Source organism: Henckelia pumila, chromosome 3, assembly GCF_033568475.1.
Source record: "Henckelia pumila isolate YLH828 chromosome 3, ASM3356847v2, whole genome shotgun sequence".
NCBI lineage: Eukaryota > Viridiplantae > Streptophyta > Magnoliopsida > Lamiales > Gesneriaceae > Henckelia > Henckelia pumila.
In genome coordinates this window covers 176,737,489-176,754,036 of record NC_133122.1, presented here as the reverse complement: position 1 = coordinate 176,754,036, position 16,548 = coordinate 176,737,489, and the positions used below count along the sequence as shown (strand labels likewise).

General features: G+C 38.6%; 1 pseudogene; it reads left to right on the top strand.

The window, feature by feature from the left end:
* LOC140890018 (probable leucine-rich repeat receptor-like serine/threonine-protein kinase At3g14840) overlaps positions 1-16,548 on the top strand; it is a 58,169-nt pseudogene that overhangs the window by 22,231 nt on the left and 19,390 nt on the right.

Genomic DNA, 16,548 nt, shown 5'->3' with positions numbered 1-16,548 from the left:
AGAGGTACGGAAGTTACTTGGACTCTTTTTAAATCTGAGTTTTATAAGCAGTTTTTCCCTATCTCGTATCGCAAAGATAAGGGAGCAGAGTTTGCCAATCTGAGGCAAGGGAATCTGAACATTGAAGAATACGTGGCTAAGTCTGATAGTCTGTTGCGTTTTGCACCGCTAATTGCCGGAGATGAGGAAGCAAAGGCCGATCAGTTCATCAATGGTTTGAACCCCGATGTCTTCACATTGGTAAACACCAACAGGCCTAACAACTTTGCGGATGCCATGAATCACGCAAAGGGAGCAGAAGCAGGCTTGTGGAGGCAAAGAGGTAATCAGGTAGCACCTCAGCAGCAGAGACAGTATCAGAATCAACCATCTCAGTATCAGAATCCGCCACCTCAGCATCAGAACCAGCAGCAGAAATATGAAGGTGGAAGAAGTGGGGGAAACAGAAAGGATCAGTATAAAGCAAGAGGTAAACATTTCAAGAGGCAGAGGAATAGTTCTTCTAGTTCCAGTGGTTCCAAACAGTTCGGTTCAGGACAGAGTTCTGGATCATCATCCTTGTATTGCAGCAAGTGTGGAGGTAGACACTCACCAGATCAGTGTGTTGGAGTCTTTGGGAACTGTAACACCTGTCAGCAACCGGGACACTTCTCTAAGGTGTTCCCTCAGCGTAACAGAGATCAAGCTCAGAGTGGGAGTTCATCTCGACCTGCAGCTCAGCCTGAGAGGCAGTCTTCTGCAGTTCACTCTTTCCAGCCTCAACAGCAGAACAGACAAGGTAACTCTAGTGCGAACCAGCCTCCGAGACGGCAGGCACGAGTCTTTGCATTGACAGAGGATCAGGCTCAGGCAGCACCAGATGATGTTATAGCAGGTAACTGTTTGATTTTTGGTTATTTTGCTCATGTCTTGATAGATACAGGTGCTTCCCATTCCTTTATCTCTGAGAAATTTGTGTTATTGCATGCTTTTCCTACTGAGTTGTTACCTACTGTAGTAGCTGTTACTTCACCTTTGGGTGGAGGAATTGTTTCTGTCAGATTAGTCAGGAACTGTGAACTCTGTTTTGAGGGGAATCTGTTAGAATTCGACTGTATTGTGCTTGGACTGTCAGATTTTGATTGCATTGTCGGTATAGATGCTTTAACCAAGTACAGAGCAACCGTCGATTGTTTTCTGAAAGTTGTCAGGTTCAGATCTGAAATGGCAGACGAGTGGAAATTCTTTGGTAAGGGTTCTCGATCTAGAATTCCTTTGATTTCAGTGTTATCTATGACTCGTTTGTTACAGAGAGGTGCAGAAGGATTTTTGGTGTATGCAGTTGATGTACTGAAATCTAGCCCAGCTTTGGTAGATTTACCAGTGGTTAGAGAATTTGCTGATATGTTCAAGAAAGATGTTCCTGGATTGCCACCTATTCGAGAAGTCGAATTCAGTATTGACTTAGTGCCAGGAACTCAACCTATTTCAAAAGCTCCTTATCGTATGACACTTATTGAACTAAGAGAGTTGAAGGAACAGCTTGAGGATTTGATTGCCAAGGGATACATCAGACCTAGTGTATCGCCTTGGGGTGCTCCTGTTTTATTTGTGCGGAAGAAGGATGGTTCTATGCGGCTCTGTATTGACTACCGTCAACTGAATCAGGCTACAGTTAAGAACAGGTATCCTTTACCCAGAATAGATGACCTTTTTGATCAGCTGCAGGGTTCTTCTGTCTATTCTATGATTTATCTGAGGTCAGGTTATCACCAGCTGAGAGTGCGAGAGGAAGATGTTCCTAAGACCGCATTCAGAACAAGGTATGGTCATTTTGAGTTTATAGTCATACCGTTCGGTTTGACTAATGCTCCCGCGGTTTTTATGGGTTTGATGAACCGTATCTTTCAGCGTTATTTAGATGAGTTTGTCATTATCTTTATCGATGATATTCTTATCTACTCGAAGAACCGCACTGACCATGCAGAGCACTTGAGGACCGTATTGCAGATTTTGCGAGATGAGCAGTTGTTTGCCAAGTTGTCTAAGTGTGAATTCTGGTTGGATCGAGTTGTCTTTCTCGGTCATGTTATTTTAGGAGATGGGATTTCTGTCGATCCCAGCAAGATCGAAGTGGTTATGAATTGGCCTAGACCGACATCAGTACCTGAGATCCGAAGCTTCATGGGTTTAGCTGGTTATTATCGCAGATTCATCGAGGGTTTCTCGTCTATTGCCAAGCCAATTACCCAGCTGACTCAGAAGAATGCACCTTTTGTCTGGACTTCAGATTGTGAGGCTAGCTTTGTTGATCTGAAGAGGAGACTGACCAGTGCTCTAATTCTTTCTATTCCGCGGTACTGGAGGTTTCACAGTCTATTGTGATGCTTCTAACCGAGGCTTGGGTTGCGTTCTTATGCAGCATAAGAATGTGATAGCGTATGCATCGAGGCAGCTGAAACCGCACGAGACTCGTTATCCGGTTCATGATCTGGAACTAGCTGTGATTGTATTTGCTCTGAAGATCTGGCGTCACTATCTTTATGGTGAGTCTTTCGAGATCTTTTTTTATCATAAGAGTTTTAAGTACTTGTTTCTCAGGCAGAGCTGAATATGAGACAGAGAAGATGGTTAGATCTGTTGAAGGATTTCGACTGCGAAATCAAGTACTATCCGGGGAAGTCTAATGCAGTTACAGATGCCTTGAGCCGAAAGCTATGTTCTTTATCTCTTTCTACTATTGGTGTTTCTCAGTTGATCGATGATTTTTGCACTTCTGGTTTAGAGTTTGAAACAGATAGGGAGACTATCAGAGTGTTTGCTATTCAAGCCGAGCCGGAGTTGTTTGTTGCGATAAGAGAAGCACAGAAGTCTGAGCCGAGCATTCAGATTTAAGTAGAGAAAGTCAGATCGGGGCATCAGTCTGAATTCCAGGTTAGAGATGATGTTTTGTTTGTGAATAACCGTATTGTTGTGCCTGATATTTCGGAGTTGAGATAGCGTATTCTCCGAGAGGCTCATTGCAGTCGGTTTAGTATTCATCCTAGAGGTCGTAAGATGTACAACGTTCTGAAGAACCAGTTCTGGTGGAAGAGAATGAAGAGCGACGTAGCGAGTTTTGTATCTCGGTGTTTGAATTGTCAGCAAGTGAAAGCAGAACGGAAGCGACCAGGTGGTCTATTGCACAGTCTATCTGTTCCTGAATGGAAATGGGATCACATTTCTATGGATTTCGTCACGAAGCTACCACGATCCGTTAGAGGATGCGATGCTATTTGGGTAGTGATCGACCGATTGACGAAGTCTGCTTGTTTCATTCCGTACAGGATGATGTATCGTCACGACCAGATGGCTGAGTTATATGTTAGCAATGTTGTGAGATTGCATGGGGTGCCGAAGTCGATCGTTTCAGATAGAGACCCTAGATTCACTTCGCACTTTTGGCATAGTCTTCAGGAGGCACTGGGTACTCGATTGAATCTGAGTACAGCTTATCATCCTTAGACATATGGACAGTCAGAGCGGACTATCCAGACGTTAGAGGATATGCTGCGAGCGGTAGTGCTAGACTTTGGCACTAGTTGGCAGGATTCTTTGCCTCTTGTTGAGTTTTCTTACAACAACAGCTTCCAAGCGAGTATCGGTATGGCGCCTTTTGAGGCATTGTACGGTCAGAAATGCTGATCTCCGCTGTCTTGGGATGACTTGTCCGAGTCACCAGATTTGGGACTGGAGATGCTTAGAGATATGGCAGAGCAGGTTAAGATCATTCAGACCAGAATGAAGTCAGCTCAAGATAGACAGGCGAAGTATGCGAATGTCAGACGTAGACCTCTGAGTTTCGAGCAGGGAGACCGTGTTTTCCTTAAGATTTCTCCTTTCAGAGGCACTGTCAGATTCGGTAAGAGAGGAAAGTTATCTCCGAGATTCATCGGGCCGTACGAGATTCTTGAGAAGATAGGTGATCTTGCCTACACACTTACACTTCCTCCGTCTTTATCTGATATTCACGACGTTTTTCACGTCTCTATGCTGCAAAAGTATCATCCAGATCCTTCTCATATCCTTCAGCCTGACGAAGCCGATTTAGACGAGACTCTGAGCTACTTTGAGCGACCGATTCAGATCCTTGATCGGAAGGAGAAACAACTCAGAACCAAGTTGAATCCGTTAGTGAAATTGCAGTGGAGACATCACGGAGTCGAGGAAGGGACTTGGGAGATAGAATCTGACATGATACAGCAATTTCCGGAGTTATTCGGATGACGTGAGTTCTTCTTACTGTCTTTAGTTCTTTATTCTATCCTATGAGTTGTGATTCTCGTTGATTTCGAGGACGAAATCTCTTCTTAGTGAGGGAGAATTGTAACGCCCCATTTTTATCTTAAATGAGTTTATTTGAGTTAATCGGAAATTACAGAGTTCACAAGCCGACTTATTTTTGATCAGGGTCCTTTTTGCAAATTTTGGAAATTTCAGGGACTAAAATGGAAATATCGGTTTTATTAGATATTTATAAGGGAATGGCTTATTTTATTCACTCATCTCCTTCCCTTAGCTGCATCCCTTACATTGAAGCCGATTTATTTTGCTTCCAAGCTTTGGGATTTCAGTCCAAGCTCGATCCGGCCGTTGAAATTTATTTCGAAAGGCAGATTATCGATCACTGCGGCAAGAGCTCCGTTATATCGTAAGTTTTTATACGATCGGTTACATAATAGTTTTTGGAGGTTGTTAGAATCGTTCTAGATTTGAGTATGTTGTTCTTGAAAGAGTTCTGATCGTTTATTATCTGTCGGTTTTGAATTAGAGCGACGTTCGGATTTGTTATGATTTTTGGAAGCTATTTTCGAAAATGTGGATTTTTAGATTGATGGGTTTGCTTTGTTATTGTTGTTTTGGGCATTGATATGAGTAGATATCGGTATTGAACTGCTGTCTGCGTTTCCGGTTTGTTCAGTTTATAGCCGTTATGCCGTCGGTTTGAGTTTTGGAGATTTCGAACCATTTTTGTATTGATTGAAGCTTTGGCTTGTGAGTGATCATTGTTGTTGATAAACTCTTGTCTTCGTACAGATTCGTTGGAGTTTGTCGAGCCCTGTGTTAGCAGCATTGTTCGTCGAGAGTTGGACGAAGAACGGTAAAGAGAATTACCTTGAACCGTAGTTGTGGTTTAGTTGGTATAGTCTTTGATACAATCTTTTATTGTAGCTTATCCGGAGTTGGATCTACTGCATCGAAAGGTAAAAGCAGTCATCGTAGCGGGATAGCATACTCGGGACAGTTGGTTCTCGAGTTTCCCTTTCAAATCACATATTGCATCTACACTTGTTCTAGCATGAGAAATTTGTGTCTTGTTGATTGATTTTGCTTTTGATTATGTGGCTTATGTTTATGTTTCTGTTATGCATTCATCTTGAGCCTACGTTGATTTCAGCGGGCAGAACCGCCCTTTTTGTTTAGACGTTTGAGAACTATGATTGAGTGGCCTAGGTCGTAGTCGTATCTCCTAGTGCTAGCATACTCATTTTGGTTGCTCAAAGTCTAGAGGAGTGAGATATGTGGCACCACCTCGATTGGGAGAGTCGGTGAGTCGTCACATGATCTCATCCTCGGGATCCCAAAAGCACAGCAGTAATCCCTCGTTTATCAGATTTGATATCCCGTTTTAAAGACATGCATTTCATTACATTGTTATTGATCTCGTTGATGTCTTGAAAGCATGTGTATTGTTGTATTACTTGTTATGTTGTTTTTACTGGGAATATCGTTCTCACCGCTTTATCCGGCTGTTGCTTTGTTTTGTATGTGTTCTTGGCAACAGGTGGGGCTGGAACCAGTCAGAGACAGCGAGGATAGATTGGGATTTGAAGTTAGAAGTGAGGCTTGGTTTTTAGGAGTCGAATGTATTCGAACTTTTGTTGTTTTGTAATGCATGCGAACCTAGTTATGTTTGAAGTAATTACTAGACTCGAACCTTGGTTGTATCATGTTGTATCGAGTAGTCGAGATTATGTTTGAATTTGGATTGATGCATGTTGTTATGATTATTGTTGGATGAGTTTGTAAGGAAATGCATTCCATGTTCTGAAATTTTCTGGGCAAGGGGGTGCGCTCGATCCTAGGTTATTGCAGGATCGAGCGCGGTGTGGGGACCTCAGGTTTCTATTCTCATTTTAGGGCAGCTAATGATTAATTAAACAATTAATCAAACAATTAAATAATAATAAATCAAGAGCAGAATTTTTTTTTTTTTTTTAAATTTCAGAGCCTCGCTCGATCCGGCAAAGTTAGCCGATCGAGCGAGCCATGAATCAAAACTCTCGGGTGTGCCCATTAACTTGCCGCGCTCGATCTGGCAAAAGCTACCGATCGAGCGGGCACCATGCAGCAGAAGATTTCAGCTTTCCATTCTTGTTGTCAACTTTTGTATAATCAAAAACCAGCTTTCATAGCCAACTCAAACATGGTTTAAATCTTCTACAACATGCATATCTACATATAACAAGTTTCAGGCATTATAACAAAAGCTTATTACATCAAATAAATAGCATAAGGATATGGAACAAAAAGCTACACAACATCTTCAAAGGTGAGCTTCTAAGCACAAGTTCATATCAAATTCTATGCTATCTAAGTATCATTCTTTCAACTTAAAACCCGAGTCCTCACGTGCTAAGTCTCGCTCCCAAGCTGTCAATGTCATCACAGACCAGCTCCTGCCCCATTTGTTGCAATGCACACATACAAAACAAAACAACAGCCGGATAAACTCCGGTGAAAAATCATTCTCAGTATAATCGACATATAAATGCGTTAAATAAATTCATATCAACTCTAAACATGTCAACTCAAGAATAGAGTAAAAATAACGCATATATCGACTCCAACTTCAAATCAAGACTCAATTTATATAGCGCACTTATCTCAAGAATTGATTCTTATCACTTCATTGCCATCAAGATTTGTAACCGATCTTGACATGGATATCCATCTATCGTAGCCATTCCGGGCTAGAAAATAAGGTTAGCCGCAACCTTGGCATAGAATCAATTCAATATACAATCATAAAAAAAGCAATAAAGATCCACTACCTGTGATGGATCAACAATAACATAAGTTCTACCTTAAGAACAAGTACTTAAACAAGTATGTGATTTGTTCAGGATAACTCAAGAATCATCATTCTCGAGTATCGAATCCCTGACTCTCGATGTCATCTTATACCTGTCATTCTCGAGTTGACGATGTTCCATATCTGAACCATCCTCACACAAATTCAACTTCCAACTTCAATTCATCATGAACACTTCATGGTAGGAGACTTTCAAATCGTTATCAAATCATTCTCAAGTCGAATCTGTATTCTTGAATTCTTCAATCTGAGAATTTAATCATGAATACACATTACCATCTATTAAATATTAATCAACTCAAAATCAGCTCAAGAACATCATTCCATCCTCAATAATAATGATTCAACCCTTCTCATTTTTTCGTCGGTTTGAATGCAAAGTTCTTGAGTTGTTTATCGTCAATACAATTACGAAATTGAAGAATCAAATGGATATAACATCCTAACATCTTCAAGAATATGTCATGTCAATAATCAGCTAGCAAAACAGCTTCAAATCTCAAGTTCGACGGAGTAACGATTGAAAATCGGTAACCGACGAAATATCGAATTCATTTCTAACTTCATTTCAATTCCTACGTAGCTTAAAATCATTAACACATCATTCTAATCCTCATACCAGCAGCTATAATCACATGTTAACAAGTCAAAGACATGCTGAAACCATGACAAGTTCGTTTCTTAATTCATTTTCAATCCGACTGCGATATCGAACGGCATACGACTCAAAAACACAAACATCAAGTCATAATCTGATCTCTGCCAAATTTCGTTCTTAAAAACATGCCAAGATAACAAAATACTTACATAAAATCAAAGGCCTCATCGCAAGGATTCCAGAACATCTTTCGGAATCGAAATCGGACGAGCGGAACAAAAGTTATCGACGTTTGAAAATAAAAAATCAAAAGAAATGGAAGAGGGTTCGAACTCTGTTCTTCAATTCTGAATTCATTCTGAAGAATACACGTATGAATTCTGATTATTATCTGTAATAATCGGATATATATTGCTTAATTGCAATTTAGTCCCTCAAGTCTTCATTAATTGCAATTCAGTCCTCGGCCTTCGTTTTAATTCAATTCCAATCCAAAATAATTTAAAAATATTAGAATTTAAATCGAAACTCTAATATTCTCAAATTAAATATACTCGGATTAAAATTAAATAAATTCAGATTAATTAAATAATCCTGGCCTTTTGCACTTTAGCCCTTCAAACTTCGATATTTGCAATCAGTCCCTGGTCGGGTTTCATCTCCAAAATTAATCTTCTTTAATTCCCAAAACATGGAATTTAATCTTAAATCCCATAAATATTCAAATCAAATATTTATTCTTTTAATTTAAGAATTCTCGGAATTTAATTCTCAAAATCCGGAAAATTCCAAATTAAATATTTTCGGCTCGGAAATTAAATCTATAATTTTTATAACTTCTCAAATCAATATTAGCCCTTAATATGGAATTTAATTCTCAAATTCCATAATTAATAATTTAATATTTTCGGGCCTTACACGCGGCCCCTGTGATTTCCGAGACAGAGAGTTTCAGAAAATGGTGCGCTTGATCTTGGCTTTTTGCCGAATCGAGCGCGGCACACTGCATTTTATCGGCAGAGAGTTTTAAATTGTGGTGCGCTCGATCCTAGACTTTTATAGGATCGAGCGCAGTACTGTTCATTCAAAAAAAAAAGAATTTTTTTTTATTTCTTCTTGTTGCCTTATCTTATAGATAGTGCATGATAATTGTTTATATTATCTTAAGAATAGAATATTAGAACCGAGGCCTCACACATAGTACTTTTCAAATGAAAGATCTTGGACATCACATATTTTCTAGGCCTAGAAGTTCACTCTCGGGCTCATGGTTTGTTCTTAAATCAGCATAAATATATCCAAGATCTCATTGAGTTAGCTGGTTTAAAGGATGCTACTGCTGTTGATACACCAATGGAGGTGAATGTTAAATATCGGAAAGACGAAGGCGAGCTTTTATCTGATCTTTTTTTATACAGGCAACTTGTTGGTAGTCTCATCTACCTAAATATTACAAGGCCTGACATCTCTTATGTTGTCCATATTGTTAGCAAATTTATGCAGTCGCCTCGACATCTTCATATGGTTGTTGTTCGTCGCATTATTCGATACTTAATTGGGTCACTTACTCGTGGGTTGAGTTTTCCTACTGGATCAGTTGTTCATTTGACTGCATACAGTGATGCTGATTGGGCTGGATGCCCGGATACCAGGAAATCTACCACAGGCTGGTGAATTTTCCTTGGCGATGCCTTGATTTCTTGGAAGTGCAAGAAGCAAGATAGTGTTTCTAAATCTTTCACAGAGGCTGAATATAGAGCCATATCTGCAGCTTGTTATGAAATTGTGTGGTTACGTGGTCTTCTTTCCGAAGTTGGATTTCCTCAAACAGCTCCTACTCCACTTCATGGTGATAATACCAGTGCTATTCAGATAGCTGCAAATCCAGTCTAGCACGAACGCACCAAGCACATAGAGGTGGACTGTCATTACATCAGGGAGGCCTTCACAAACGGTGTTATCACTCTTACTCATATCACTACCGATCTTCAGATAGCTGATGTATTTACCAAAGCTTTGATATGCCAACGACACAAGTTTCTCAGTGGCAAATTGATGCTGACAAATTTTCCCGCATCAATTTGAGGGGGGGTGTCAATATATTCTGTCAATATATTATTTCCTTATTATATTGTTGTATATATTCTTACTGTAATTATGTTATATTTTTTTTCTAAAATAGGGGATTTGATTATGCTAGGATCAAGAGATTTGATTATTCTAGATGTCTATATATTGTAATTTTTTTTGTCAATAAAGTAGATAGTTTTTCCAGAAAACTCTCGCTTAAATTTGTCAGTTCTATGGATTTTAATTCCAAGGATGACTTCGTCTAATCCCAAATCTTTCATGTCGAATTTTGAGTTCAACAATTTCTTAGTGGATTGAATCATCTTATCATTACTTCCGATGATAAGCATGTCATCTACGTAAAGACATAAAAACATATCCATTTTCAGTGTCCTTAACGTATACACATTTATCACATTCATTGATTTTAAATCCACTTCCTAGCATGACTTTATCAAATTTTTCATGCCATTGTTTTGGTGCTTGCTTTAAGCCATACAAAGACTTCACCAATTTACAAACCTTATTTTCTTGCCCACGTGCAGAAAATACCTCAGGTTGTTCCATGTAAATTTCTTATTCTAAATCTCAATTTATAAAAGCAGTCTTTACATCCATTTGGTGTACTTCAAGATTCCGCAAAGCGGCAATTGCAAGTATCACTCGGATTGAAGTTATTCTCGTCACTGGAGAATATGTGTCAAAGTAATCAAGCTCTTCACGTTGACGGTAACCCTTGATTACCAATCTGGCTTTATACTTATCTATTGTTCCATCTGATTTCATCTTCCTTTTGAAAATCCATTTTGAACCTAGTTGTTTACTTCCTGGAGGAAGGTCCACTAGTTTCCATGTATGATTTTGCAAAATAGATTCTATTTCAGAATTTATAGCCTCTTTTCATTGAGGTCCTTCAGATGAATTCACAGCTTCATTGAAGCTTTGAGGTTCACTTTCCATCATGAAAGTGATGAAATCCGGACCAAAGGATTTCTCAATTCTAGCTCTCTTGCTACGTCTAGGTTCAACCTCATGGTTAACCTCTTGTTCCATTGTCTCGTGAGAACTTTTGGATGAACCTGGTTCTTTCTTAGATTTGCAAGGGAACACATTTTCAAAAAAAATGAAGCATTTCTTGATTCCATTATTGTATTCTTATGAATGTCAGGTAATTGAGATTCATATACAATAAATCGATAAGCGCTACTGTTGTGTGCATATCCAATGAAAATGCAATCAACAGTTTTAGGTCCAATCTTGACCTTTTTCGGAGTAGGTACAACTACTTTAGTAAGACACCCCGACACTCGCAAATATTGATATGAAGGTGTTCTTCATTTCCATAACTCATATGAACTTTTATCTTGCTTCTTTCGGGGTACCTTATTTAAAAGATAATTAGCTGTTTTTACAGCTTCCCCCTACATGTTCTGTGATAAACCAGAACTCAATAACAGTGCATTCATCATTTCTTTCAAAGTGCGATTTTTCCTCTCTGCAACACCATTTTGCTGAGGAGAATAAGGTGCAGTTCTTTCGTGTCTAATACCATGTTGAGAACAAAACTCAGCAAAAGGTGATTCATACTTACCTCCACGATCACTTCTTAGCACCTTAATTTTCTTATCAAGTTGGTTTTCAACTTCACTTTTATAGTGGACAAATTTTTCAATAGCTTCATCTTTACTTTTAAAAAGATACACATAACAATATTTTGTGTCATCATCAATAAAATAGTGAAGTATTTATTTTCACCACGTGTTTGCACTCCTTTTAAATCACATAAATCAGTGTGAATTAAATCAAGGGGTCCATTATTTCGTTCAATGGATTTAAAAGATGATCTTGTTAGTTTTGTCTCAACACAAATTTCACATTTGTGGTTTTTATCAATATGAAATGTGGGTATGTTTTTCAAGTTAATTAATCTATGAATTGTATCATAATTAACATGTCCTAGTCTACCATGCCACAAATTGGAAGACTCGAGCAAATAAATAAAAGCATTCAATTTATTTATTTTTGGCTTAATAGCCATTACATTGAGCTTAAACAAGTCATTACAAACATAACCCTTTCCGACAAACATTTCATTTTTAGATAAAACAATTTTGTCTGACTCGAAGACAATGCGAAAACCATGCTTGCTTAAAAACGAACCGAATACTAGATTTTTTCGAATCTTTGGCACATATAATACATTGTTAAGAGTCAGCTCTTTTCCGGATGTCATTTTCAAGATCACTTTCCCTTGTCCTTTGATATCATAGGTAGCAGAATTGCCCATAAACAATTTTTCACCATTCTCTGATTCATCAAGAGTAGCAAATATGTCCTTGTCATAACAAATATGACGGGTGGCACCAGTGTCGATCCACCATTCCCTTGGATTTGATCCAACCATATTTACTTCAGAAATGACAGCACATAGGTTGTAACACCCGATATTTTTAATACGTAAATTCGCGTGCATAATTAGGGATTTTATTTATTTAGAATTTTAGATTTATGGGTTAAATAATTATGTGAAATTATTTGTGCATGTTTTAAGTTATTTTTAAGCATTTAACCCATAATTAGTGATTTTTTTCATGATTTATGGAAATTTAATTATTTTATCGCGTAGACGGGACCGTGGACGGACGAGATGACAACTTTCTATCCAATTTATTTCATGAGCATTTTTAGAGCCCAAAAATATTATTTTGAGCCCAAAAATATTATTTTGAGTTTTATTTCCTCAAAATTATTAATATTTAATTTTATATGATTTTAGGAGTCCATTTTTATTCAAAATAAGCCAAAATAATGACTTTTTATTTTTTTTAAAATTCCCTTAATTATTTATTTCGGGATTTTTAAATTAGTTATCACATTTTAATTATTAGTTAGAGCTTTTAAGTTATATATTTCATAATTAAAAATCCATATTAATATTTTATTATCCTAAAAACCTATTTTTAATTAAAACCTTACCCTAAACCTACCCAACCCTCACGCCTACAAGCTCTCAGCCGACACCTCCACCTCTCCTTCATCTTCTTCATCGATCAGCAGGCCCTAGGACTCCATAGCCACGTTTTTGAAGCTCCAAGCCAAGTTGTCGTCGCCCCGTCGTCCCGGAATCGTTCCACGCGCCTTCTTCTCTTCAACCTACGGTGCAAGGCATGATTCTTTCTCTAATTTTTGTGTCATATCAGTGCTTATGCGTGTGTGTGTGTATGCATCATTTTTTTTATTCAAGAAATTTCAGAAAATATCGAGTAGGGTTGAATGTATGCTCTTGTTCACGTTTTTGGGAATCATGTTCACGTTTTTGGTTAAGGGGCGTGCATGGCTGCTGGTCAGGGCTGTCAAGGGGTTCGTCGGGGTCCTTAGGCTAGCTTGGCTCGGTCGGTCATGGGCTAGATAGAGGCTTGGGCGAGCTGGTGCAAGAAGTAGCCATGGGATGCGCAGGTTAGGGTTTCTGGAAGGAGGGTTCGGCCTTGGGCTAGGGTAAAGGGTTGAGGCCGAGCTAGGGCAGGTTCGAACCGCCCAGACGTGGGCTACGTCTGGGCGGCGGCGCTCCGGACAAGGGCGATCGGAGCAGGCCGGCAGCAGCCAAGGAGTGGCTGCTGCTCATGGCCGCAGCAGGAACAAGGGGGGGAGGGGGGCGACGGGTTTAGGGTTTTCAGGGCGGGTCCGGGTCGAATTATGGGTCCGGGTTGGGTCTGGAAGTAAGTGGGTTAAGTTAGTTGGGTTCGGGTCCGGGTTAAGTTAGTCGGGCTCGGGTATTTTATTTTTAAGTTAATTATTGAGTTTAAGTGTTTAATGGGCCTAATTAAATCCCAAAATTTAATTGGGCTCCATTTAAATTCTTTTGGGTTGAATTTATTTGTTATTGGGCTTATTTAAATTTAATTAAGTTAGTCCAATGATTTTTATGGGCTTGGGGGCCCATGGAAGTTATTGGGCCAGTCTTTGGGCTTTTGGGCCCATTGGGCCAGAATAGAGTGTTATTGGGCCAGGAAATTTTTATTGGGCTTAGAAATGTGTTAATGGGCTTAAGTATGTTAATGGGCCAGTCTCAGTGTTAATGGGCCAGAAATTAAGAAATTGGGCTTGAGTGTTAGGGCCAGCAGTCCAGCACAAACAATGAGAAATTTCATGTGTCCTAAATATATATTTAATTATTTTATGCATGAATGTTATTTTAGTATTTATATGTTAGTATAAAAATTAAATTAAATATATATGAAGGACACACATTTTATTTAAGTACATGCATTCATGAAATAATTTTTATGCATGATTTAATGTTTAAGGTTGAGCAAAAGAAAATAATTTTATGTTGGAAGTTGAAGTAGTGTGACAATTTAAGGGGGATTCGTCCCCATATGTGAACTATTGAAGGACAGTTTACTGCCAATTTAAGAGGTGATTCGTCACCGCCACGTATGTTGGTTTACCACGCTGATCAGTATTTAATGTATGTATGGTTACACTATGGAGACGACCTTTCGATGTTAGAAAATACTTTGTTCAACAATGTTTATGTATTATTATGATATTTAAGTTTATGTTATGTTCATGATATTTTTAAGCATGCTCATTCATGTATATGTTATGTATTAGTATTAAAGTGATTTAAATTATTTTAAACCCTTGTTATGTTAGCATGTTGGGCCTCTAGACTCACTACACTGATATGGTGCAGGTGAGTACGTAGAGGAGGACGTAGTACCCACCGGTGGCAAGGACTTATGAGCGGACATGCAGTAACCCCGTGACCGTTGTCTGAGTCTATGTCATGTTATGAATACTTTTATCATGTTATACATTTTATTTAAATATTTTCAGTGCATGCAAATTTTATTTATTCCGCTTATGTCAGTATTTTATTGGTCAGTATTTTATTAAATGTTAGACTCAGATATTTAATTAATTAAAGGTTGCATTTTTATTTAAGTTATTTATTTTTAAATCTATTTATTTCTGTGCATATATGTATGGGCATGTATGTACATATTTTTACTTAGTAAGTATAAAAAAAAAAATTTCGCATATTTATTTATTTATATTTAGAGAGTAGGGTCGTTTCATAGGTCCATGTTTGAAACCTCTTTAGATATGTCCTCCAAGAGATTTGTCTCACGGTTTCTTTTCGGTTTCTTGCATTCAGAAGACTTGTGGCCCGGACCGCCACAATTATAGCACTTACCAAGAAACTTATTTTTGTACGTGTCTTTATTTGGACCCAACTTGGAGCCTCCACCAGCAAATCGCTTTGCCTTTGAATTTTTCTTCTGCTCAACAATATTAGCTTTAGCAGCACTTGAAGAATACTATCGTTTTTCAGAACTCTTGTTGTCTTCCTCGATACGAAGTTGAACAATAAGCTCTTCAACATTCATCTCCTTTTGTTTGTGCTTCAAATAATTCTTGAAATCATTCCAAGCCGGAGGCAACTTCTCAATAATAGCTGTCACTTGGAAAGTTTCATTAAGTACCATGCCCTCCGCATGTATCTCATGCAAGAGCACTTGTAGTTCTTGAACTTGACTGATCACTGATTTAGAGTCAATCATCTTGTAATCCAAGAATTTACCAACAATAAACTTTTTAGCCCCGGCATATTCGATTTTATATTTTTGATCCAAAGATTCCCATAATTCCCGAGCCGTTTTTTTCTCACTATACACGTCGTGCAGTGAATCAGCCAAACCATTCATTATATAATTTCTACACAAGAAATCTAAATGGTGTCATGCATCAACTGCACTAGTAGTCTGCACATCTCCCTCAACAGATTTGGGAGCATCCTCAGAGAGGAACTTTGCTAGATTAAAATTCGTTAGGTAGAACAACATCTTTTGTTGCCACCTCTTGAAATTCAAGCCTTCGAATTTCTCCGGTCTGTCAGTATGGCTTAGAGGCACCGTAGCAGCAGCAGGAAGAGTCATCTTTGTAGAATTTGAGTGAGTAGAATAAGCTTCCATAACTGAAGTTGATTCACGTAACGAAACGTCTAAGAATCTGTTTTAAGTTTGTAGTCATAAACTATTACGTGAACTTTCCTTCAGATCAAGAATAACATAACCGATGCCTGTAAAATTACAGTTTCCTTAAAACAGATTCGTACCCTCCCGGATGTGCTCGGAGGATCACGAATGACGTCTGTTTCCCAGGATACAACGGTAGAACCCCGTAGTCACCTGGCACCAAGGTACTACTTTGGCGAACTGAATATATACCTTCACGGTATCACGTATAAACTGAAAATCACGAGATGGTGAACGAGTTGTGAGGGACACATGAGCTGAATCACGTAGTAGATGAAGCTATACAAATGCACTAAATAAGCATGTATGAACACAGGGACTTCGCGAACAGAAGCGCACATCAGTTGGAGCTCAGGACATGAAAGAAGAGCTCTGTATGCGAAGATGAAGAATCTTGGAAGTGAGAGGTAATTGAATTATCCTCAGTAGAAGCCAAGACCGAGAGTTTATAGCAACAACTCAATCATGCAAGCATTTTGCATGCAATTTGAAAATGAAAGTTCAAACAGCAGCCGGACAAAGAGCCTTCACAAAAACTGGCCAAATAAATGTGGAGGGAACAAGCCAATTTTGTTGACATCCCACTGCGTGACGTTAATAAATGCAAATGGAGGGTAGGGTAAAATAATAGCCCATTTCGATTCACATTAATGAATGAATAGTCCAACAGGAGCAACACTAGCCTCAAGTCAAAGGAAGATACCTTCTATCTTCTTGACTGGGTA